We start from the raw sequence: 26,750 nt of genomic DNA, 5'->3' as shown, positions 1-26,750 counted from the left end.
AGTCTGAGTGTGTCACAGTCGACTGTAGAATGGGGAATTCTCAGAATTAATTTCAGGTAGAATCGTATTTTTCCAAGAAACAGTAATAAAAATATGCTAATTTGAAGCTGACATATATTATTAAAACTCTCAGCAATAACACAGCAGTTATTTAGAACTTGCACCAACAGACAATTTTCCCGGGAGGGATGTTTTATTGCCAACGTTGTTCAGAATTGCAGGCACATGAGGATAATAAAAAAGCGAACTGACTTTTAGTTCATTTTGTTATCCTTGTTAAATTCTCAGACAATGCATCCCTTATTGCCTCCCTGGCCCCCCCCCCCCCCCGGGGTGCTCAGTCCCTGAGCGTCTTTCCCTGAGCCCAGCAGGGCCCCCGCGTGACTGCCTCCTACGGGAAGCCCAAAATCTGGTACCAGGAGACTTTAAGCCTCAGCTGCCTCTCCTGCTAAACAAGGTCAAGCAAACAAAACAGGGGTGTTGGGAGAAGCAAATGAGATGACACCCCAAGAGGAAGTTCTTCGTAAACCATGAGACAGCGTACGAAACCCTGTCAGCATCCTGGATGGACGAGCGCTTCCGAAGAATCCAGCACAGTCCGAAAGTGCACGGCCACCGTCTATTGAGCTCTCTCGGTGTATCTGTGAACTGTTTCTCCAACGCCCACAACCGGTTCTCATACCAACTCTCGGGACACCAACTGGGCTTCCTGAATTCAAGTAGGTTCTGACACTGACTGCCCGGAGCTGGCGCCGGCCCCCATGAGGGCTCAGTCCCACAGATTGCCCTCACTTCAGATGCCAGTCGAAAGTCCCAGGCTGCCATCTATACTAATGACCCGCAGCTGTAAATTCAGGGGCTTCCCACAACGTCCTCCTCAGGTCTGATAGTTTGCTAGAATGACTCACGGAATTCAGTAAAGTGCTTTAGTTACTATTGCCAGTTTATTATAAAGGCTACAGCTCAGGACGAGCCAGTCGGAGGAGACACATAGGGCAAGGTACAGGGGACCGGCACAGGGCTTCCACGCCCTCTCAGGGGCCCCCACCCTCCCAGCGCCTTGATGTGCTCACCACCCTGACGTGGGACTGAGAGTTCCAACCCTCTAATCCTGCCTTGATTGGATGACCAGCCCCATCCTGAACCTATCGAGGGGCCCAATGCCCCCAGTCATCTCATTAGCATACAAAAGACCCTCTTATCACTTGCAGACTGTCCAAGTGTTTTAGGAGCTCTGTGCCAGGAACTGAGACAAAGACTGAATATATCTTTGTCATAATCTGTCACTTTGCATATGCTATCTCAATTAATGACCTCCTCTTCATAATCCTGTGAGGTAGAGATGCTGTCATCTCCATTGAAATGATTAGGAAACGGAGGCTCAGAGAGGTTGGCAGACTTGCCCAAGGCATCGCGGCTGAACCAGGATTCTAACCCACGTTCTGGACATTCCAGAGTCTGCCAGATCCAAAGAACAGGTGGCTTCTGCCTGCGCCATGTAGGGTGAAAAGGAAACAGATCCCCTCTGAGCATGACCCTGAAGCCAGGGGCCTGGGGGTCCAGCCGGCAGGGAGCCGGGGCTGTTGCTAGAGGTTACTAGGAAGCTGACTTGAGGGCCAGGAGGGAAGATGGGTGTGCACGCTTGCTTGCTCTTGCTTGTTTAAAGGACTTTTCAGCAACTGAGTGAAAGAGGGATCAAAGGGATCTTGTGCTTCGGGCCAGCCAGCCAGGCAGCTTCCAGGTCCAGGAAGGAGATGGCCTGGCAGTCCAGTTGGCAAACTAGCAGGGAGACAGTCCAAGTGCCCAGGCCTGGAAGAGACAATGCAAAGGAGGACAGCTCTGCTTCCTAATTTAGCTTTTGGAGACTAAAGCTGAGAGAGGCAAAATGACTTGCCTAAGGTCATGCAGCCCCCAAGTGCCAGAGTCAGGCACTGAACCCCAGTCCATGTGACTATGTGGTCTGTGACGTGTCCACAATGTGTGGCCACCCCAGGAGTGGCGTGAGGCACCAGAGTCTGGATTTCTTCTGCGGAAGCGTGGACTCTGTCATCTCCTATGGTAAGACGTTCCCACAGGAGTAACGATTCTGCAGCATCTGCCCACGACTTTTTCTATTCTGGGTGCAGGGTGTGCAATTTGCATAAATCTGAATACATTTCTCATTTTTAACAGGAACCAGAAATACATGAGAAATGAGATTTAAAAGCTCATGTTAACTAGTGAAATTGTGTGTCACTTTTCTTTGGATTCTACCTCATGTTCTGCCTTCTGCCTAAGAAGCCCACCCTCATTGTCACCATCTAACGAACTCCTCTTCATCCTTCAAGGCCCAGCTGAAAAGTCGTGTCCCCTGGGGAGCTTTCTGGAGGCCTCCATGGCACAGTTGGTGGCTTTTCCTCTCATACCTCCCTGGACGTGTATATCCCTTCTTCACACCCCATCACGGTGTATTCTAACTGCAATAGGAAAAACTCGGTGCAGTCTGCGTCCTGAGTAGAAAACCCCAGTTCATCTCTACTACGTCCTTCTTCCCCGTGTGTCTCCTTGACTCTCACACTGCTGCCACACTCGTAGAGAACACTCACACTTCCGACACTTCTGGTCACCAAATGTGTGGAGGTTTTCCCCCACACCAAGCAATTCTCTGTAACACCAGCTGGGTGTCCTACAATTTGACTCAGTTCTGACACTGTCTACCCAGAGACGGTGTCAGACCCACAGGTGAAGGGCTCAGTCCCACAAGACTGCCCCTCTTCAGATGCCGGTTATCCTAGGTTGTCACCTGTGCTTCTGACCGCTGGCTCTAGCCCAGAGGTCCCCACGACCCCCTCCCTGAGTTGGACTGATTTGCTAGAGTGGTTCACGGAGCTCAGGGAAACGCTTACATTTACCAGTTTGTTACAGGACACAGATGAGCACCCAGATGCAGAGGTACATAGGGTAGGGGCTGGGAGGGTCCTGAGCCGGGATCCTCTGTCCCCGTGGCGTTGGGGTGTGTCACCCTCCTGCGTGGATGTGTCTGCCAGCCTGGAGGCCCTCTGAGCCCGTCCTGGCGGGACGTTTATGGAGCTTCCTCACGTAGGCGTGATGGATCCCTGGCTCCATATGCAGCCCCCTCCCTTCTCAAGAGAATGGGGGGCAGGGCAGAACATGCCAAGCTTCTGATCATGGCTTGGTCTTTCCAGTGACCAGCCCTCATCCAGGAGCCATCGAGAAGCCCACCCAGAGTCACTTCCTTGGAACAAAAGACACTCCTATCACCCAGGAAATTCCAAGGGTTCAGCAGTCCTGTGTCAGGAACAGGGGACAGGGACCAATATAATAGATTTCTTATTGTAGATCACAATATCGCACTAATATGCTCCTGAAATGAGCTACCTGGGGTTGTCCTCCCTCAAGTCCCTATGCCTCAGGGGGTTTGCTTATGCTGAAAGGCTCTAGAAAGTTCTCAGTGCTGCAGGCAGCTTGTCACTGTCTGCAGACTGAGGGGCCCCACACACCGAAAGCTGTGGGACTGAGTTCAGACTTGTTCGCACAGCTTCCTTCCGACTTTGGGGAGTGTTCTCAGGGCCTGGCCAGCAGGGGACTGCTCTCCCCAGTGCGGTGAGGACACCATTCTGTCTCAGGGCCAGGGCAGTGGTTGGCCAAGCTGCAAAGGGTCCTCCACAGAGTCCAAAATTATCCCCAATAAGCCCCCAAATATAAGTAAGATTGCAGCCCCCTGGAGAGCCTTGGGCCTCCAGCCTGTGGTGCAAGGCCTGCTTTTGTAGGGTTTTTTTTTTTTTTTTTTTTTTTGAGGAAGACTGGCCCTGAGCTAATATCCGTGCCCATCTTCCTCTACTTTATATGTGGGACGCCTACCACAGCATGGCTTGCCAAGTGGTGCCATGTCCGCACCCGGGATCTGAACCAGCGAACCCCAGGTCACCAAAGGAGAACGTGTGCACTTAACCACTGTGCCACTGGGCTGGCCCCTTACTCTTGGAGATTTAAATAAGAGTAGCTCACACTCCCATTCTAGGTCCCTGCATTTCTCCAGCCAGCCTTTGCTGCCATCTCCTCTTCCTCTGAGTTCTCACCCTCCCCCAGGACCCCCCCACCACCTCGCATGCTAGACGCCGGCCTGACCTCCTCTCACCCAAACTACCACGCACACAGGTTCTGTGCATGACAGCCTTTCGCTGAAAGTTTAGGGCAATGGAGAGTGCGCACACAGCAGATGGCACAGGACACAGCTTCGACTCAAATATTATCCTAAAAGCCCACCAGGAGGAATCGGTCACTGGCCGCATTCACCCTTTTGTGCTAGATTATTGACACCTTTTCCTGCCTCTTTTCCTTCTATGACAGCCTGTGCAGCGCCTCTCCACTCCCCGTCTTCCCACTCTAAGTCTCCTCTCCGTTAGGAGACTCCAGCTCTCTGGCCCCTGCTCTGCTCGGAGCTCCTAGACACACACATCCGTCTAGGGGCTCAGCTCACTCAGCGAAGGGCCTCCCTTCCTAGTTGCCATCCTTGAGCAGCACTGCGAACCTGCAGGGTATTAATATGCCATTTCCTTTCATGTGACCGAATTCTAGGTCCAGGATCCCTCACTAGGAACAAAGGGAGTCCCAGGGGTGACGTGTTGTGGTTTTCCTTTCTATAGTGTCTCGTGCACGCGGCTATAAGCAACTCAAGGACAGAGATGGTCTGATTCATCTCTGGTCAGAAGAGGGGAAGGATGCTGGAAAGAGGGAAAGCGTGAATGGGTGGATGATGATGCAGCACACAGACCAAGAGAAAGGCAGGAGGGAGCAGGGGGACACTTTGAAGTTGGGGATGGTGATGGATTTACTGGATCCTGGAGGGATCCAGTCGTGTGGAAAATCATGAATCTGTCTCTCTGGTATGGACCAGACATCTGGAAGGTCATTGTGGGGGACTGGAATTGGCAACTCCAAGATAGGTCTCTTTGGCGTGAGGATTATTTCGGGCTGGTTACTTTTAAAAACTGCAGACAGGAAAGAAACTCTGAAAAGTAGAAGTTACCCTTTGTAAGAGACATTTACGTTTGTAAGGGAAATCTCCATCTGTAAAGGTGTCTACCTCTCTGTACCAGGAGGAGGGGATGACCTTATCTCTAGAAACTCTTGTCAATATGAAAGGAAAGGACTTAAATCTGCATAATAACCTTACTCTTGTTTACTGTGCTTTTCTGGTGATCTCCCATGACTGCCTCTCCCCACCCCCAACATCCCCCTCTGTAACTGAAGATGGTGTTTAAGATGAGATCCTCCACAATTTTGGCAAGTTGCTCAGTCTTCCTGAGCCTCTCCCATATATACATGTTATAAAGCTTTGTTCAATTTTCTCCTGCTATTCTGTCTCATGTGAATTTAATTCGTAGTCCAGCCAGAAGGACCCAGAGAGGATAGAGGAAATGTCTTCCTCCCCAACAGTTTGGCAACTTGGACAGGATAAAATTTCACTGGCTGGACACTGCTCACTCCTGGACTCCTGCAGCCGAGAGATTCTGGACCCATGACGAGAACCGGCAGGCGGTAAGAGTTCTTACCACGTCAGTCTCCCAGATCTCTGCCCGCAGGGTCCAATGAAAGCAAGAGTGGTAAGTTTTTTTGCTTTTCTAAATTTAGATTAGCAGGAGAAAGTTTTGATGAGGTTAGCTTCTTGGAGTCAGTGACTCTAGGATTTGGTTGAGTACTCATTGGTTGTAGATCCTTTTCCTCCCAGAGATAGTATTTTTCCTTGTCTCTGTCTTTTTTTGTCATTTGTCATAAGACACAGGCATCTCTATCAGCCTGTTGTCTGGGCCTTTTGTCTTGTCCTATGTCTTGAGAGCTTGGCTTTGTGACCTTTCTGGTCCCCACCAACGGAGGATGCATGTACCGGCACGCATCTTGGCGGCCAGTCGTGTAGCCTGGGCTTCTGCGACACACTCTCTTTGGCTGTGTCAGCTCTCAGGGAAGTTCGTCATAAGGGGGTCCCAATTGCTTTCATAAGGAGCCTTTGTTGGCTCAACCTTCGTTGCTTGCTGTGCAATGAAGGCCTTTACTTCTAGACTATTTTTTGGGAGTGAACTTTTTGGATCTCTTTTGGGGACGCCTCTTGCATCCATGATTAAGCTTATTTGTATGAGTCACTGTTAAGATCCTACTCATCATTGTGGCCAGATGATGGATCATTTAAACCGGGAAAACTTCTAAATTGGGGGAAAAAGTTTGTGAGAGCTCTCATCATGATTTTTATCGGTACCTATGAAAAGGCCAAATTAAAAAGGAAGTATAGAAAAAAAAAAAATGACTAGCCTCAAGACCCTGACTCAGGTGGCAATTGAATTGAGAAAATATAAAAGTGTAAGTGTTGATAACATTACAAAGGTTGGAATGCTTGAGCTGGTTTTTTACAAAGAGGTTATATCTACTTTGCCTAAGTATGTTCTAAAATGTCTGGCTAGGAATACTTCCCCTGTCCAATTTCATAAGATCAAGACCTATTGATAAAGTCCTAATGAGAGCTATGATTAGAGGTGTAAGAGATGATGGAATTCAGATGAAATTTGTAGGAAATTGATATATTTACAGGCTTTCTGTAAAGTGATTGCATCTCTCTGTCTGATTGTGTTATAAACTGTATCGTGGAGACAGACATTGTCTCGTGGGGAATGTTTCCCGTGTCTGATTGTATGATGTTGAGAGGTGTGATACATCGTTCTGAAAGTTTTAGAACAGACGAACCTTTGATTCACCTCTTAAAACTTTCCCTGACATAAAGAAGCAATTGGAAGGGAGTAGCTGGAGGGGTGAGTCAGCCTCTTTTTTTGTCCTTCAGGCTCTAATCCGGTTCTTTGGGGAACCGGAAGCAACCATCTTTGACTCGCCAATCTCTGCAAGGCTGGAGGTGTGGTTCCAGAGTGCAGTTCAAAGTTCACCTGTCTTCTGCCAACCCCAGGGCCCCCCTGTGCCTCCAAATGCTCCTAGATATTAACTGAGACAAAAGATTGAGACATGAGAAACAGATAGGGCAAACATGCCCCAGAAACTCCATCTTGAAGAAAACTTAACTGATTTCTCTGCCTTTATGATGTAAATCTTCTGCTCCCCTCTTCTCTAGGACCTGAGAGCCATTCTTTGAAATGCAAATGTTTCTCAGAAACTAGTGCGTTTTGTATTGCACCTGATTCATAACAAAAATTTAACATCTCTGCATGTGTCTACCTGTGTGTATATGTGTGTCTATATATACATTATATATGTGATATTTTACCCCTGGACGGGACGGCCAAAATCAAGAGCTCTGTTTAATTGACTTAAAGTAAGCACTTACGTGTCTTTCAAGTTAACACGATATAAAATAATCTTTGAATGAAAGCTTGTTGAAGTTGGCTGGTTTGATTAAAATGGACATGTCGGCAGTTATCAGCACTGGACATGAGGCAGACGTGCAGGCTTTATTCTCCATTTGTTGGTCAAATGAGCTGACGTTATCTCTATTACAAAACTGCTTAACAAAAAGACCTTAAAATGACGGCTAATTTTGCCAAATGTCTCATGAAAGTTTTGTGGGTAATCTAAACATAATTGTTGGGAACAAATGATTTAGTTAGAAATGAAATAAGAGTTTATAGATAAAATTTTAGCAATAATTTTAGTTTATGGCATGTGTATCTAAAACAACATCCAAAATCTCTTTGGTAACTTGAAACTTTGAAGTCTTCCTAGGTTAATTTAAATGATAAAATTCATTGAGTATCTAGATCATTTCCAAATAAGATATTAGACATTAATTACTAAATGTAAGTTTATCTACTTTTGGCTTCTTATTACAGAAAAACTAAAAGCTGTTTGGATCTATTGGTAAACATGTCTTGTGTTTTATTAAAAGATTGTACTGTGAAGTAACATGCTTTTAGAAATTATAAAAGTTACTTATAAATTTACCAAGCCACAAAATGCTGAAAAGTTTATAATTGCTTACTCAGTTTTTACTTAAAAATTAAGGTTTCTAAGGGTTAAAAAATTCTAATATGTGATTAAAGCTACTAGAAATTAATAAGGAGAAATTTATATTCGAGGAAAGTAAAATGTAAGTTTTCAGTAAAGAAGGTATAAAGAATTTGTTGTTGTAAGCTACTGCATTTTGGGAAGTTGTCTGTTACCCAGCACACACTGACTCATACGGCCATCTAGTCTAAACTCTACCCGATGCATAAAGCTGTACCTCACCATTTCTGCTGTTGACGAAAATAATCCATAACCAATCTATAAATGAAAATTTGGGTGAGTTTATTCTGAGTTGAAATCTGAGGATTATAACCCGAGGCCTTTCTTCCCAAAGGAAGAAAGGGCACCAAAGAAGTGGGGTGCACAGAGTGGTTATATACCCCCAGAGAGGATGTTTCACATAGGATTGAAATGTCCCTTTTACAATAGTCGTGAGACTGCTCTGTTTGCACAGCGATTGATGGAAACAGCAGGTAGGTCTTCCGTCTCAGTGAACACAGCAGGGTGGCAGTCTGTTGTCTCCAGCTGAGTGGTCACAGGTGAGTGCAGCAATCAGTTCCTAGCCTAAGGAAAGATGCTCATCCCTAAGGAAATGCCAATGTGGGGGGAAGTTGCACCTTTAACTCAAGGGCCTTTGTTCTGGCCATAGGAAATGTCTAAGCAGATATACAATGAGTGCTCAATAGCCACAGTCAGGCCCTTTTGGAAAAAACAAAGTCAGGCCGAATTAGGTTTATACCAAATGTCTTCCTCATATACTCCAATATATCCTATTGCTTGCCATTTTTATTTGTCACTGCCAAGTTGAAATCAAGCCTCAGCTCGCACACCTCCAGTGATGGGGAGCCCACATCCCATTTCTGGAGAGTTAGATCCAAACTCATCCCCCATCTGAGTTCATGCATTGGTCCCAGCTCCCTCCCTTCCTCCTTCCTGGCCTCATGGAGCAAGATAAGCCCAACACAGCCTGGCAGAGACGGAAGCAGCGTGGTTTTGCAGCCCTCCCTTGTCTCCTCAGAGCTCCAGCTGTTCCCATACCACATGGCCCCCTGCATCTTTTCTCCTCCACCTGCTCTCCGACTCCTGTCCTCCACAAATGCTGTCTGAACTGGCCGTCACAGCCAGTCAGTGTGGCCAGGCGCCAGACCCTGGTCTCTGTTGGTCTTGACAATATGCCTCCATGGGAAACACCTGATTAGAAGCGGACTCGGGAGCTGGACAGGCCTGGGGGCAAACCCCAGCCCTGCCACCACCTGCTGTGTCACCTTGGACACACCACTTCATTCTTGGAACCTCAGTCTACTCATCTGTAAAATGAGGACACTTGTTACCTCCACCTTGAGAGCTGGTGTGATGATTACAAGCACAACACCTCACACACTTGGCACAGAGCCTGGCTGACGGAAGCACTCGGTCTCCGCTGAGCGACGCCAAGAGCAATTGTTTACTCTTGACACCTGCTGAACTCACTGTCTCTCATGTCTTGAATAATATTTTCCTTTAAAAAGGTATTTTAAAAATTATATTAAAACACTTGATAAATAAATGAAGTATATGAGGAAGCCATTTGGTTTAAAACCAATTCAGCCTGACCTTGTTTTTCCAGAAAGCTCTGACGTGGCCTGTTGAGCATGCATTGTACATCTGCTTTAAACCTTCACAATGTCCCAAAGACAAGAATGATGCCCTTGAAAATGATGTAGCTTTCCCCAGATCATCATTTCCTTAAGGATAAGCATCTCTTCCTGGAAACTAAGGGTTAATTACCAACCTGCTGAGCTCACATTGTGACCACTGACCCGGTGACCACCCACCTGCTGTGCCAGCTCAGCCTCTCATAACAGGAGTAAAAGAGATGTTTCTGTCAATGTGACTTAAGCTCTTTGTTCCAAGACGGCATATAACAACTCCGTACACTCCACTTCTTTGGTGCCCTTCCTTCCTTGGGAAAGGAAGGCCCCCGGGCTATAGTCCTCAAACCTGACTCATAACAAACTAACCCCAATTTTGATTTATAGATTGATTATGGATTATTTGTGTTGACACACTCATACCATACCAGAAAGAACAAAGCGATCAAACCTGATCACGCAGAGACAATACGGTTAAATACTGGCTAACTCCCTTTTACAGAGATGCTTAATTTCTGGCGAGATACATGCTACCCCTCACCTTCCTTGCCCTGTCCTGAGGGAGGAAGCAGAGCATAGAGGAATGAAAGAGCCTTTGGGGTCATGCAGACAAGTCTTTGATCTCGGTTTTGTCACTTGCTAGTGTGTGACCCTGGGTCAGCGACTTTACCTCTTGGAGGCTGACTGTGTCTTTGGTGTGTAAAGCAATTTCTTTTATACAGCTTTATTGAGATATAATTCACATATGCATTTCACCCTTAAGGTGTATAATTCATGGCTTTTCGTGTATTCACAGAGTTTGGCATCCACAACCACAGTCAGTTTTAGAACATTTTTATTACCCCAAAAAGGAGCCCCGCACTCCTCAGCCATGGAGCCCAGGCCCCCCAGCGCTAGGCAACCACTCATCTACTTTCTGTCTCTAGAGATTTGCTCATTCTGGACATTTAATAGAAATGAATCATATAATATGTGGTGTTTTGTGACTGGCTTGTTTCCTTGCATAATGCTTCCAAGGTTCATCCATGTCGTGTTAAGGGATTTTTTAAAAAATCGCGAACCTGGACTTTTTTACGTGCCACCCCCACTCCCAGGGAGAGCGTTGCTTTCCCTTCTCAGCTCCTCCCCACCTGCCGCTCCCCCACCTTCTCCAAGCTTCATCCAGGCTGGTGCACGGGCTGTGGTGCTACAGGCTCTGTAGGAAGGGCGAAAGAGAGGGAGCACCGGCCAGGTGGAGCAGAGGCACGTCCACCTCTGTGGCAAGGAGAGATAGTGACTGCTGAGCTGGAGGCAGCTGCCCCCTGGGGGAGGGAGAGGCCCTGGAGCACTGTGGGCTGGAAGGGGATGGAGGGAAAATGGGGGTGAACAAATGCCCTGGGGTTACGAATTGGATCCTCTTGAATGTTTCCTAGTGTTGCTTGTAAAATTTAGAGCTCCTTTGCTTATCACTTCTGGGATTGGGCTGCACTTCCCGGAAGCAGCTGCTTGCAGAGATTGGGCTGGTCTGGAATCCTGAGGGTTCCATGGCGACCTTGGCAAGGCACCTGCATGGCTGGGAGCAATCCGGGCTGGGAACATTAACCCTGTCAGCGCCCGTGACTCGGAAAGACCAGGGGCCCTACATCCTTTTCATTCGATTCTCAGGCACACCCACGAGGCAGGCACATCTTACTGATGGGGAAACTGAGGCTCCTTAAGTGGGGACACAAGGACTTCCATCCTTGGAAGGGATGCTCCCTGCCTGCCTGCCTCGTATGCTCTGCCCACAAATGGGCCTGAGCAGGCCACAGCCACCCTGGTCCCCAGAAGATGCTCCACTCACGGGGGCTCCCAGGCTCCAACTCTTGGCTCTGGACCTCTGGGTCAGAGGGTTCCAAGCCATGCTGAGATCATTCTACATTTTAATGGGTTTTTTTGTCTTCTAAAATAACCCAGAACTATAAAACTCTTAGAGGAAAACACAGGGTAAACCTTCATGACACTGGATTTGACAATGATTTCTTGGGTATGACACCAAAAGCACAGGCAACAAAATTAAAAATACATAAATTGGACTACATCAAAATTTAAACTTCTGTCCATCAAAGGAGACAAGAGTGACAAGGTAACCTATGGAATAGAAGAAAATATTTGCAAATCATATATCTGATAAGGGCTTAATATCCAGAATATACAGAGAACTTCTACAACTCAACAACAAGAAAATAAACAAGTCAATTAAAAAATAGGCAAAGGACTTGAACAGACATTTCTCCAAAAGAAGATACACAAGTGGCCAACAAGCACATGAAAAGATGGTCAACATCACAAATCGTTATGGAAATGCAAATTAAAAAGACAACGAAATACCATTTCACAGCCATTAGGATGATTACCATTAAAAAATAAAATAAAATAAGTGTTAGCAAGGATGTGGAGAAATTGGAACCCTTGTGCACTGTTGATGGGAGCGTAAAATGGTACAGTTGCTGTAGAAAACAGAACAGTGGTTCCTTAAAGAATTAAACATAGAATTATCATATGATCCAGCCATTCCACTGCTGGGTATATACTCACAAGAATTTGAAGCAGGGTGTCGAGGAGATATCTGTACACCACGATCACAGCAGCGTTCTTCACAATAGCCAAGAGGTAACCCAAATGTCCATTGATGGGTGACCAGGTAAACAAAATGTGATATATACATTATATTATTCAGCCTTAAAAAGGAAGGAAATTCTGACACCTGCTACAACATGGATGGACCTTGAGGACATTGTGCTAAGTGAGATAAGCCAGTCACAGAAGGACACATACTGCATGATTCCACTTAGATGAGGTGTTTAGAGCAGTCAAATTCATGGAGAGAGAAAGGAGAGCGGTGGTTGCCAGGCGCGGGGGGAGGGGAGATTGAGTTATTATTTAATGAGAACAGAGTTTCAGTTTTTCAAGATGAAAAGAGTTATAGAGATGGATGGTGGAGCTGGCTGCACCACAGTGAGAATGTACTCAATGCCACTGAACTGTGCACTTAAAAAGGGTTAAGATAGTAAATTTTATGTCATGTGTATTTTACCACAGTTAAAAATCTAAATAAATAAATAAGTAGCCCAGAGTCTTCTATGTTTTCTTAGAGGCCACGGTCCTACAAACTCCAAGAAGACTCCCTTGCATCCCAAAGAGGGGGCGGCAGCCCCAGGTGGAGCTTTAAGTTGTCTTTTAGGCAGGTGTGGGGTCTGCACAGGACCTGGAACAGACGCAAAGAGCACCCTCATCCCCCACGTGCCCGTCAGCACACAGAGCACTCACACTCATTCACCAGGTTCTGTCTTTCCAGACTGCTTCCCAGGTAATGACTTTACAGGTGGAGAAGAGGATCAGAGAGGTTGAGTCACTTGCCCAAGGTCACACAGCGGGTAAGCCATAGAGCAAGTGCTCAGACCCACACACCTGTATGCAAAGCCTGCACTCTTTCCTGAAACTCTCAGCACCCGGGCCCGAAGCCCGAGCGAAGCTGTCAGCTGCTTCACAAAAGCTCTCAGCATCGGTTGTCCCCTCAGGCCTTCAGCCTCCTCTCACAGAAGATGACAGGTCCAGCTCCAAGACTTCTGTGAGTGCCGCTCCCTCAGTCCTTCACAGGAGTTGCTGAGAACTGTCTGCCCCGCGGGTGTGGCCGTGACCCCATGGATGAGGCCTCTCGGAGCTCACAGACAACGAGGAGGCTCCCGGAGCAAAAGTGCCGGAGAACAGGCCAAGGGTACCTGGAGGCCTACCTGAAAGGGTGGAGGGCCAGGCCTCCCGCAAGGGTGTCGGTGATGCCCTAGCTGAGAACCCGAGAGTGAAAAGGAGCCAGCCAATAAAAGAGCAGCAGGGGACATTCCCGGCAGAAATAGAGCAAAAGTGGTGGGAACAAACCTGGCTTCTCAGGAGAACAGACAGGAGGCCTGCATGGGTGCAGCGGGTGGGCAGGGAGGAGGCAGGGAGACGGGGGCAGGACGCGGGTGCCGAGGGCCTGAGGCCAGGGAGCGGGGTTGGCGTTTTGTTCCAACTGAGGAGGAGCGTCTTTGGAGGAAGCGACAAGAATAAAGAAGCGTCCCGGCCTCGAGTGCTCTGTAAACTGTAGAGTGCAGCGCACCTGTGAGGTATGACACGCTTGCCCTCCCAGGGTCCCCTTCAGTGTCGAGCGGAGAGTTAATCTCCAGTGGCCCCCTCTCTCCTCGCAGGCCTGTCTGCATACCCCAGGCAAACGGACACACCTTGGGGCTAAGGAAGCAACAACTCATTCTTGTTTCCCGTCCTCTTTACCTGATCCGGCCCTGGCTGGCTCTGCCCCTGGATCCAACCTTTCCCAGGACCTCGCCACCTGAGCCATCGGCAGGCGGGCAGGGTGACATGTGCCACTTGGGCAGTGGGGCCAGGGTGGGACCGCTCTGGGCAGGCACAGAGGGAGACAAGGTCTGGAAGGGAAAGAGCACTGGGAAGGCTCTAGAAAAAGGGGAAACTAATGCTGGGTGGAACCCGGAGATTAGCTGGCGAAACTAAGAAGCCCAGAGAGAGAAAGGGAACTTTCTAGGTCCTACGGCAAGTGGGAAACAGATGGGACTGGATCCCACGGCTCCAGCCGCCCCAGCCCAGGCTCTCTCGCCACACCCCTTAATTCGAGCGGTCCCGGTGCGTCATCATCATCGTCATCGTCACAGCAGCAACGGGAGTTCGCCATCCTTCAGCTTCACTCAGCGCTGGCACGGCCCTAAGGCACTGCTGCTCAGGACAGCCCTGTGAGGTGGGACCCATTAGATTCCCAATTCCAGAGGCAAAGAGGTTTAGCTGCTGGACGGGATTCAAACTCGCATCTGCTGCCTCCAGAACCCCCCTCTTCACGCCTGTATGACCAAACGGGGGCTCCGAGCAGGGGAGTCGCTCACCGAGTCACTCAGCCCACGCACACCCGTGCTGTAGTCACCGCCCGACGCCATCCTCCAGAGAATGTGTCATGCGCTTCTTTATGTGGACGGCGCCAGGCACGGGGAAGGCTTGGCACAGAAAACGCCAGTTGAATTGAGACTAATTGTGGTAACAAGCCTTGCTTAAATGTTGCAGATTCACTTGGTACACGCAGGAGGAACAGAAGGAAATTGCGGAGCGAAGCAGCTCTAACACCCCAGCGGGTGGCGGTTGTAGTAGAAAGAATAGGGGCTTCTGTGAAGTCCGATTGCTCATAGGAAATCTGTGCGATCATCAGCAAGTCATTTAGTCACACTCAGCCTCAGTTTCCTTATCTAGAAAAGTTAGGACAAAATTCCCAGCCTCCCAGGGCATGGATTAACTCAGCTGATGGACATACAGTGGGAGTTGGCAGATTTTTTTCTGCAGAGGGCCCAATAATAAACGTTTTCAGTTTTGTGGAGCGTACGGTCCCTGTCACCTCTTCTCAACTGCTGTTGCATGTACAGTGCTGCGGGCGACTTTTGTGGGCCTTAGGAACTTTTGCCTTTGTGGGTCCCTCCCACCAGAATAGAATTTTGTGGGCCCTGGAAATTTCTCTTTTTCTATATGAAGAAAATTTTTCATTTTTTATCTTATGATTTTAAAAGAAATAGGCACTGTGTCCATGTGTCTGAGGGACGGGCAGCACGCGGCCCACAACAGGCGGCCCACAGCAGGCGCTCGGTAAATGGGACTCCCCTCCCCGTCCCCTTCTCTCTGCGGGGTGGGCCTGTGTCTCAGCCGGCTTGGGCTGCCATAACAAAATACCAGAGACAAGGTGGCTGACACCACAGAAATTTATTTTCTCACGGCTCTGGAGGCTGGAGAGTCCAAGATCCAGGGGCAGTGGGTTCAGGTTCTGGTGAGGCCGCCCCTCCGGGCTGCAGACAGGCACCATCCCACAGTGTGCTCACATGATCTCTTTTTTGTGCGAGAGAAAGAAAGGGTGTGGAGGAGGGAGAGAGAGAAGCAGCTCTCTGGGTCTCTTCTTACAGGAGAACTAAACTTATCAGATCTGGGCCCCACCCTTATGACCTCATTTAACCTTAATTACTTCCTTAGAAGCCTCTTCTCCAAATACAGGCCCACTGGGCGTTAGGGCTTTAACATACGATTTGCGGGGGATACAAACATTTGGTCCGTGATAGCCTGGAATTGGACAAGGGAGGCAGGACGACTTCCATGTGGCAGGTTACAGGATGGCACCTGTGAGCTCAGGCTTTGCAGTGAGGCCACCCAGGCGTCAAATCCTGGTGGACCCTCCTTGGCGTTTATCAGAGAAGTCTTCTCACTTTTCCTTCCCTCAGGTTCTTCTTCTGTAAAATGGGGATAATTGTAATTTCTGCGTCACCGGGCTGTTGTGGGATGTGTGGCAAACATTCAGCAGAGGGTCTGGCACGTGGTGGATGTTAGTAACAGTGATGACGGTGTGATGGTGACGAGGGTGCCAGTGGTAGTGTTGATGGCGATGGGATGGTGATAATGGTGGTGATGATGTTGGTGATAGTGGTTGATGGTGATAGTGAGAATGGTGGAATGAGTATGATGATGGTGACGGTGAGTATGATCTTATAAAAAAGCACAGAGAGTGACTGAATTTTCCGGTGGCTGGGGTCCTTCAGCTGAGCATAAGTTCTTTCCATCACCAGTGCAAGAAAGATCCGCTGAAATGAGCGGATCCTGGCATCTCTGGGCAGGGACACTGACACGCTGAATCTCTTTTTCTGGGGTCCTTGCACACAACGCTTCTGTTCAAACTCTGCCTTCAGATGGACTAATACTTGTGGCCCCATTTATCTCCGATACCCCACCACTGATTCTCTGAGACCAACTGGATGTCTTGGAGCTAACATCAGACTCCATAGCTTTAAGAGCTCCGTCCTCCACGCGGCTGCCTCCACTTCAGATGCCAGCCACGAGTGTCGGGAGCCACCCACACTTCTGACTAACTGACTATAAATTTGCAGGTTCCCGTGACTCCCTTAGGGTTGATAATTCTGCAGAATGACTCACAGAACTCACTGGAACTGCTACCCTTACGATCACAGTTTTATTATAAAAGATAGAGATCAGCACCAGCCAACTGAAGAGACACAGAGGATGCAGCCTGAAGAGAGGATGCGCAGCTTGCATGCCCTCTGTTTGTGATCCAGACAGATCCCGTCCTGCACACCAATGTGTTCACCAGCAGGACACTCCGTCATGCCACAGTGTCGAGGTTTTTATTGGAGTCTCACTACGTAGACATGATCGATTAAATCACTGGCCACATAACTGAACTCGATCTCGAGCCCTCTCCCCTCCCTGGGGTCAGATTGGCCCAAAGTTCCAATCCTCTAACCACACGATTGGTCTTTCTGGTAACCATCCCCTGTCCCAAAACTATCTAGGGGCTCATCGTGAGTCACATTAGTGCATCCCAAAGACTCTCCTGTGAGCTCTGCGGCAGGACAAAAACCAGATGTAGTTTTCCTTGTACCACCTCTCCCTTGGGAAGCCCCCCCACCCAAAGCCTTGCTTGAATTCCCAGGCTCTGAACTTATTGTTTTCCACCTGGGAGACGTTTTGTCCCTGGAAATGACTTCTGCAGGAGCTGAGCTCATCATTCAGCCATACGTAGACTCACTCTGCTTACCTTTCGGTACCCACTGACCCTCCCTATATCTCCTTCTGACCTGGATCCTGAGTTTCAGGCCTGAACCCAACTTCCTAGGTTAAGGCTGGGGCCCCTCACTTGCTTATATCACCTCTCAGATCTGCCCAGATTCCCTGTTTCCCCAGTCACTGCCCCAGACCTCTTGCTGTGCTTTCTTGTCCTGTCCCTGCTTCTGATCCTGAGCTTGCCTAGCCTACGATTCTGGCTTGAAATGAGTCCTAAAAAGACGTAAGTTCAACTGCCAATGGCACATCCCCACTCTGCCATTTCCTAGGTGGATGACCTTGAGCAAGTGACTTCAAGGCCAGAAGGTTACATTTCCTCACCTGGAAGGAGAAAAATAACCCTCTGTTAGTCAGGGTCAGCTAGGCTTTGCTGTGGTAACAAATGCATCCTTAACATAACAGAGGTTCTATCTGGCTTACACCCTCATGCACAGCACTGCTCTGTCCTATAACTGTGTCATCTAGACACATGGTCTCCGGGGTCATCAGGGCAGAGGGAACAGGAGGGGTGGAGGAGGAATACTGGCTCTCAGTTGCCTGGGCCCAGAAGTGACCCCAAAGCTACCGGCCCACGGTCATCACACGGCTCTCTCTCCACACCTGCAAGGATGGCTGGGGGATGTCTAGGGGCTGCATGGCCGGTGCCCACACTCTCCTCCACAGCTTCTTGGACTCGCAGGGAGGTTGGAAAAATCGAGCAAGCTCATGTATTTGGAAACTCCAGCCACAGAGCAGGTACTCACTGATCAGAATTTCCTGATTCCACAAAGGGCCTCTGTTTCTCTCAGTGAGCACTTTGATCTTGATAAGGGGGGGGGGGTGCATCTGTGTGTGCTGTTTCACAGTGAGGCCTCCCTGCTTACCGGCTGCCGGGGTTGGACAGTCCTAGTGGTCTGGCCGCTGGGGCTGTTCATCCGGGTCGAGAGAAGCCCAGCAGAGATGACCCCGTTATTTCTCTCGGGTCCCCCTGGGGTCAGACAGCCTGTCTTCCCAGTAGGCAGATCAAAGCCCCGGGCAGAGCTTATCTCAAACGTCACAGACCTCGACCTTTGCAGCCAAAGGTCAAAAACAATCTGATTTAGCGTTGTGGCTTTCTGTTTTCTGGCAAAGTTTACTCGTGTGGCTGTAACGGAGTTGGTTAGTGGAATGGAACACAAGACGTGGAGTCAAGATAATGACCACGGCAACTCTGACAGCAGCACACAGGTGTAGAACACCTACTGTGCGCCAGCTTCTGGCCAAGTGTTTGATGAGAATAGTCATTGAACTCCCTGCTGTGACGGGGGTCCTATTGTTATCTCTGTTTCACAAGCGGAAACGTGGAAGCACTGGCTATTGGGAGACCCGTCCCTGTGTCACGGTTGGTGCATGGCAGGGCCCAGGTTCACACCACGGCCTAGGCGACGGGCCGCCGGCTCCATGGCTGGGGTTGACAGCAGCTTTGCCGTTCACCGGTGGCAGGCATGTGTCCCAGACACAAAGGGCCCTAACTCTTCGGGTGTGTGAGGATAAAATCAATTCACCTTTCAGCAAGCATTGAGTGAGTGTCTGCTGTGTCTGAGGCGCTGGCCAGGTTCTGGGGTACCGGAGATGAATCAGACGTGGCGTCCTTAAGGAGCTCTTGGCCCAGGGTATCATTAATTCCCAAAGCAGTAAGAAAGAGGCCATGGGAGAAAGAGGGGAGAAGCCTGGAAGTTGGAGACAGGGCAGGGAAAGGTCAGGAAAGAGCTGAGTCCTGCTGGGTGAAGAGGGGAGAATCAGGAACGCAAAAAAGAGGGCATTCCAGGTAGAAAAGGGCCTGTACAAAGGCGGAGGCACGAAAGGACATAGTGGGGAGCTGCAGGGCGAAAATCCAGGAGGTGTGGCTGGAGAGGTGGCCAGGGCCACATCGTTCATTCATTCATTTGTTCATTCATCCAAGGAAAATCCAGTCAGCATCAAAAGACTCCAGGTGCTGCACGAGGCACTGTGGATACAACGGATGCAAAGCTCAGCGTGGAGAGGGAGACAGGCAAGAAGCCAGCAGACAAGGAACAAGAGAATTTCAGAGCGATCCAAGCCAGGAGAAGGGCCTTGAAAGCCAGGTCCAGGGACCTCAGGGGGTGGGGAGCCCAGAAGAGCTGTGGGTAGAGGAGAGACGACGCTAGAAGATCACCCCAGGTGGAGACAAGGCTCCCTGAGGAGGGCACAGGGCAGCACGCAGTAGGTACTCAGGAAGCGCTAGGGGTCTGGGGTCTCAGTGGGCTGCGATTCCTAGAGCCCCCACCTGCACCCAGAGTAGGAGAGAGCCCCAGCCTTCCGGCGGCTGCCACCTGTCAGGACTCCACCGCTTCCCTGGCCTCATCTGTCCCCGCATGAGCAGTGGTCAGAGGTCTGACCGGGAGGCTCGTGACCTGCACCTTGAGCACGACTTCTGCTCCTGCCCCTGACTTGCTGCGTGCCCCAGGCAGGCTGCTCCCTTACTCTGAGCCTCTGTTTCCTTCTAAGCCAAATGGGGACAATAATCCCACCTCCTCACCTCACAGGGCTCTGATGGGGAGCAAGGAAGGTTATCCATTGGCCCCTCAACCCACAGGTTCTCACTGACCGCTTCCTGGGGCGCTCCACGGCAGGTGGGGGCACAGTGCAGCCGGCAGACCCGGAGAAAGAAGCCGCTCGTGTTTTCTGAGGTGCGCCGATTCCCGGCCTCTGCTCTGACAGCATCAGAGGGAGTTGCTCCACTGAATCTTCCTAACAACCCGATGAGGCGATGAGGTGGGCTCTCTCGTCACCCCCTTTGACAGACTAGGAAACCGAGGCAGAAGGAAGCTGCCACACCGGCCCGTGGGACAGGCCCATGAGCAGCAGCGGGGACAGGAACTGAGTCCAGAGCCCTTCCTTTTGTCTTTTTTTGAGGATTGGCCCTGAGCCTCCTCGGCGGGAGCTTGCATTTTTCTCCAAGGGCTCTGAGAAGCCATTTGGGGTCAGGGGGTGTAAGCCAATTTATGTTTTAGAAAGAATTCCCCAGACTCGAGAGACCATGACCAGACACAGGAAGGCCATTCACAGGATGCTGCAGTGACCCTGGTAAGAGGGGATGTGGCCTAGAAGGGGCGGTGGTCCTGGGGGTGGGCAGAAGAAGGCGGTTTGGGAGGATCTGGCAAAGAACCGAGCTGGGAAGTGGCACGTGGAAAAGTCACCACCGCAGAGTCTCGACACGCTCGTTCTCCAGGAAACAGAAGGAGCCAGAGCCACCATGAAACACACAGTGGGGAAGGCTCGGAGGACTCGATCAGGCCTGGAGGCCCTGGCTCCACCCCGACCAGCGTGTGACCTCTAGCAAATCACCTTCCTGACCCTCGGTTTCCTTGTCTCAAAACAGAGGCATAAACACCCACCTCGCAGAAGCGTTGGGATAACGGAGGTGGGTAGCTCCCGTCATGGGGTTCAACATCCCGGCATAGACTCAGCTACAAGTCACTGAGCACGGGCTATGTGCCAGGCTGTGCATTGTGCATTGCAAACAGGATCTCGTTAATCCTCCCGACATCCCAGTGAGGTAGGCAGAGTTAGTCCCTTCACTTCTCTGTAGGGAAATAGAGCTCAGAGAAGTGAAGTGCTTTGCCCAAAGTCACACAGTAACCAAATGTAGAGCTAGAATTTAAGCACAGATAGGTCTTATTCCGAAGCCTGTGCATTTCTTTACCACACTAGCTGGCATTAGTTAGGATGTAGTCAGCTGCAAGTAACAGAAAGCGCAGGCAGAGGTGCTTGTCCAGCAGGGGTTTATTCCTCTCACATATCAAGAAGCCTGGTCATAAATGATTCCAGGGTAGACGCAGTAGCTCAGCTGTGTCATCAAGGACCCACACACTTCTCAATTTCCCACTCTACCCCTGTCATTCTGTCAGCAGTATCTTCCCTCATGCTTGCAATATGGCTGCCACAGCTCCAAGCATCATGAATGGATCCCAAGAAAGAAGGAAAGGAGATGGCATAAAAAGAGTACTCTCTCTTATCATGCAGAAAAAACTCCCCAGAAACCTCCAAGAGACTATCCTTTATGTCTCATTGGCCAGAAATAGGTCACATAACCGACCCTAGACCAGTCAGCAGCAAGAGAGTGGGGATGATATGATGTGGCAGTTTTCAAGCTTCTCAACAAAAGGTTAGGTCCCCTTGAATTCGAGCCAACCTTAGGAACTTGTTGACCAACAGAATGAGGCGTAAGTGACACCATGTGACTTCCCAGGGCCAGGTCACAAAAGGAGACTGAGCCTCTACCTGGGTCACTGGAGCACATGTGCTGGAGCCCAGAGCCGCCGTGTTGTCAGGAGGCCCAACCAGCCCACACAGATCCACGAGGAGAGGCCCTACGTGAAGAGAAAGACGCCTGGCCAGCCCCAAGTGCTCCAGCCCCGCGATGTCCCAGCTCCAGCCACATCGGACTGCAACCCCAGAACAACGCAGCCAAGGCCCTCCACAGCTCCTGATCCCAGCGACAACCCGCGACAGAAGGATGGAGCTGCTGTTTCAAGCCACGAAGGTTTAGGGTAATTTGTTACACAGACAGCAGGAGGTGACGAGATCCCACGGTCAGCTTCAACCAACCGTGCTTCAGCCCCTGGGGTTAGACATGCTGCCAGCGGCATCGCCCTGGCGTTCCATCAGCAAGGACGAGGGGCAGTGATGGTGGGACAGGTAATCCCCGTGTCTACGACACTGCTGGAAGTTTCTGAGATGGGGGATTTGACAACCAAACTCCGAGTAACCACAGTAACACTAGGAGCCCTCTCGTAAGCTGCACAGCCGCTTCTCCGAGACTTACAGCGGCACCAGAAGCTTAGCGCCTCTCGCCGCAGGCTGCTGCGTCGCTGCCATGCTCTGCCCGTGTGGCAGCTCATTTGGTCATGCAGCCCGTCCCGAGACCTGTCCACACCCAGCTGTCTCTGGGCCCTGAGACACAGAGATGGAAATGTAACCTTCCCCTGCCCTCTGGGGGCCCTGGGAGTCCAGCACGTCCATAAATAACTAACTGCCAGATCAGACAGAAAGTACATGGTGTTCGTGGGAGAGTGCAACTCAGATTCGGAGGGAATTCAGAGCCAAGCTGTCTCTTCTGAATTTGGGGAGGTGGGAGCTGGCAGAGGAAGGGATTTGTGGCAGCGGCAGCGTTGCACAACATGGCAGACCCCTGCCCACCTCTCCTCCTGGTCCCCCCCTCGCTCACTGTGCTCCCACCACGTGGCCTTCTTTCTGTTCCTGGAACTCCTCAAGCTTGTTCCTGCCCCAGGGTCTTTGCTCTCGCTGTTCCTTTTGTCTGGAATGCTCACCACCCCCCATTATCATTTAGGCTTCAAATCAGATGACACCTCTTCAGACATGGATCAGTTCTTAGCCACTGAGCGTCAGACCAGCCTTCACACCAGGGAGGTCAAAGGAGGTTCAGAAATCCAGTTTCTCTCTCTCCTGCCCCTTGGGAAGCATGTTATCTAGCCTCAGCCTCTCCAATGGGACCATCAGAAATGATTCACAGTGGTGAGAATGATCAGGTCCAGTGTCAACAGGGCAGCAGAGGCGGTCCCAGGCAGGGCGGCAGCTTCCTGGGCCGGCTGTGCTGTGGCTGGTCTGGCTGAGGCCTTATTTAGGTCCTGCCCGCTTCCTGTGCCTCATTCTCTGTTCCTGTAGATCCAGCTGGCCGTCCAGGGCCCACTTGGTTCCTGTTCAGCGTTCATCAGCCAGAGCTGGTTTCTCTGGTCCATGCCCACTCCTCACTCCCTCCCAAAGCAGCCAGCCCCACCCCGCTCCACAGTGGCCTCTCCAATCGCCTCGAGGTGCCTTCTTCAGGGCCTTTCACACCACTGACGTCACCTGGTTTCTCTCCCGACGCAAACACAAGCTGCACGAGAGCAAAGACCTGGTCTGTTTGGTTCACAGTTGCATCCTCAGGGCCTTGAACGGCGCCCGACACAAAATCAGGGTCAGCATGTCAGTACAGAATTGTTGGATGGATGTGTGAATAAACGCGGAGGGAAGGACGTGCTGGCGGGAGGAACAGCATGAGCAAAGGCTAGGAGGTAGGAGAGGTTTGGGGAACAACAAATCCACCCTGAAGGAATATAGGAGTAAGGGAGAGGAGCGAGCGGGCTCTTGAGTCGCCCTCCCAGTGGGGCGAGTGGCCTCCTGCCTGCCCTCGAGTTTTCAGTCCAGGCCCACGGCCAGGGCTCCTGCACGAGGCAGCAGATCTACTTGTGGCCCGAACGGCTGAACAACAACTCCATGTGTGTGCCCAGCACTGCGCCGGGGGGTCAACAAGCTCCCCTCGTTTCGTCCTCACCATCGTCCTGCGAGGTGGGTATGGACATGCCCGCTGTGCAGATGAGAAAGTGGAGGCCCCGGGAGATGAACGAACGGCTTGCCTCCATCACATGTCCTCCAAGGAAGGGTGGGCTGACTCTGGAGCCCACACTGATCCCTCTGCAGGGCTTATCAGAAATGAGGGGCGTCCTAGAAACGCAGCTCCCAGAGTCGCAAAGAAAGCCCCCAAGCAGCCGCGGTTTCAACATCCACAAAAACAGGGAACTCAGCCCAAGACGTTGGCAAAAGAATCCCCCCGGCAGGTTTGGGGAGGAGAGGAAGGAGGCAGCTCAAGGAAGAGATCCCGGCAAAGGCTGACAGGCCTCAGAGCGGCTCTAAGGGGACAGGCAGGTTCCATTTGAGCTTTGGGAAAATCCCCAGGGGCCAGAGGGAAGGATGCAGTGGAGGCCTGGAGGCATGGAGCCAGAGAGCAGCAAGGACCCTGCAGTGCGGACACAGGGACGGAGCGCCGCTGGGGGCGACAGGGGCACTTGGTGGTCAAAGTTGGGGCAGACGGGGACTGGATGCAGGGATTTCTCCTGGCTGACCCTGGCCCCCTAAGACAGCATTTTGCATATGTACCCGGGGGGGGGGGGGGGACACGCCATCGTGCGGCTGGTGCCCTCCTTCTGGCAGACAAGATCAGCCAGTACGATCACAGGGAGGCCCGTGGTTCACTAGTCTGCCCTGGCCGCCATGTCAATCATCAGCGGGCGATTAAGGGCCTCTGGAAGCTGTGCCCTCTGGCAGAACACCCTGTGCCCAGTGGTTTCTCACCGGTCCGCCCAAACACCCCAGTCACCCCCTCGGGAAGCTCGGGTCTGCTGGGCTCCCGGCTGAGGACCTGGACCAGCTCTCCCCCACACGCATCGGAGCAGGGCAGATCACTGGGGCCCACTGTCACCGAGTTAGAGGGGCTTCCTTCTTGCCCCTCCGGGGCCTAGGGCAGTCAGAAGTGTCTGGTTCTGGCCCCCCTCAGTTCCGGCTTCAAACCCTGGCTCCCCCACTACTTTGAGCCATGGTTGCTCCCTCTGTCAATCAGAGAAGGGCTGGCGTGGGGACTATGTGAGCTGATATCAGACAAGGTGAGAGCTCAATAGATGGTAACCCTCCCATATCATCCGTCTGCTCCTGCCACCTGCAAGAGGGGAAACATGTTCTTCCACAGAGGCAAACGCCCCCTGTGCAGGTCCTTCCAACCTGAGGCTACGGAGGGAGGTTTTGCGGGCAGAATGGTAACCGCGTGTCCATCCACAGGATGCGTGTGGGAATGGGACTTGCGCCAGGCCATCTTTATTCTTCTTGTATAATTCAGCAAACTATTACTGAATGCCCATTCTATGTGTTAAGAGCTGAGGACACAAACATGAAAGCATACGATCCCTGCCTTCAAGGTCAACAAAGAGGCACCATGTGACCAAATAACGCCAGTCCACCCGCTGACTGCTGTCACGACGTGTGGGCCGTGGTCAGGCAGAGCACTGGAGAAGGAGCAGCTAATTCTGCCCAGGGGAGTTAGGCCAGGCCCCCAGAACAGGGCAGGGACTGAGAGTCGGGAGACCAGCAGGCTGTCCAAGCTTCTGACCTCCCGCAGCCTCCCTCCGGCCCCCCGTGTTGTCCCCCCGGGGACTCCTGCGCCGGCTCCCAGCCTCGTTCAACGTCCTGGCTCTGCCCACACTCCTGGGCGACCGCCAAGGCTGGGCCCCGCCACGTTCTCCAAGGTGTCCACTGGCCACGCCCGCCTAGGTCTTCCAGGAAGGTGGTCCCAGGACAAGGGAACCTCCTGGTTCTGCGCCCATGAAGTTAAAAAAATGTACTTTTCTGGCTTTCTCTCTGTCTGCTTCTGGAGACTAACTCACATACCCCACCCCCTGCAGATCTCACAAACACACAAAAAGTTGACTTACGCTCCCCCTAAGAGAGGGTCAGCATCCTGTACGGTTACCTCATTACGCAGCGTTCAGAGAAGAGAAAACTGAGGCTCAAAACTCTCAGATGAAAAGAGGCCAAGACAGGGTTACCGACAAGGTCAGGACTGCAGTGGGCATAACAGAGCTGCCGCCCCTCCCACCGCAGGCCAGTCAGGGTCCCGGGCCGCTGTGAACCGACCTTCAGGGAAAGGATTCAAGTAACCAGCATTTACTCAGCCAGCAGTCATGGAGTTCTTACTGTGTGCAAGCACAGCTCTACACACTGGGCATTTGGCGATGAGCAAGCCAGACACACAAGGAGCTTGGATTCCAGTGAAAAGAGATGAGCAATAAACACACAAGTACGAGTAAATGGGAACACTTCAGAGAGTGATGCATGCTGTGAAGACAACAAAGCAGGGTAATGGGGTAGAGAGTGATGGGAGCGGAAAGGAGCTTGGCATTAGATAGAGTGGCCAGGAAGGGCCTAAATGATGAGAAGCATCCGGCCATATAAAAAGCTATGGGAAGAGTATTTTAGGCCAAGAAAGCAGCAAGTGCAAGGGCCCTGAGGTAGGAATGGGTTTAGCATGCTCATGAAACAGCAAGATCAGTGTGGCTGGAGCAACGCAAGGAAGAGGCCAAGTGGGACTGGAGAACTGCTTTTGAACACCGTGGGGAGAGGAGAGAAGTGGTACTCAGTCATCCACCAGGCTGATGCTTCTGTTATTGCCACAGGGGTCGCTGTTGAACACTGGTTTTGCACAGTCCTGTGGACATTTGTCTACTGTCGCAACTCTCTCTGGCTGGTCAGACCCTCCTTGTTGATGCCACAGTTGTGGCCCATGCTTGGCACCAAATTTCAGCTCTCTTGGCACACATCCTGTCTACTCAGCTCTTCTTTCTGAAGCACCACCCCAAGCCAGGGTGGCTGGGTCCAGAGCAGCTTTCAGCCACATGAACTCAGCTCTTCCCATGAACCCAGCCCCCCCTTGCTCCTGATGGAGTCTCCTTTGGGGAACCACCAGCAGATGCAGGTCAGGGGCTTCCCAATGAGAATTCCTAGTTTTAAATATCAGAGAGCAGGGCGTAGGGGTTCCAATACCTTCCTTTCCAGAAGACCTTGGTATATTTTGTTTCAGAAAAGAAATTTGTTTAAGCCCAATGTTGCTAAATCTTCCTATTTTTTTCAGTAGTAGCCAGTATTTATCATTTTTATGCGAAATTTCCAGGTCTCAAAAATACC

Source organism: Equus caballus, chromosome 14, assembly GCF_041296265.1.
Source record: "Equus caballus isolate H_3958 breed thoroughbred chromosome 14, TB-T2T, whole genome shotgun sequence".
NCBI lineage: Eukaryota > Metazoa > Chordata > Mammalia > Perissodactyla > Equidae > Equus > Equus caballus.
This window is presented reverse-complemented; position numbering follows the sequence as displayed.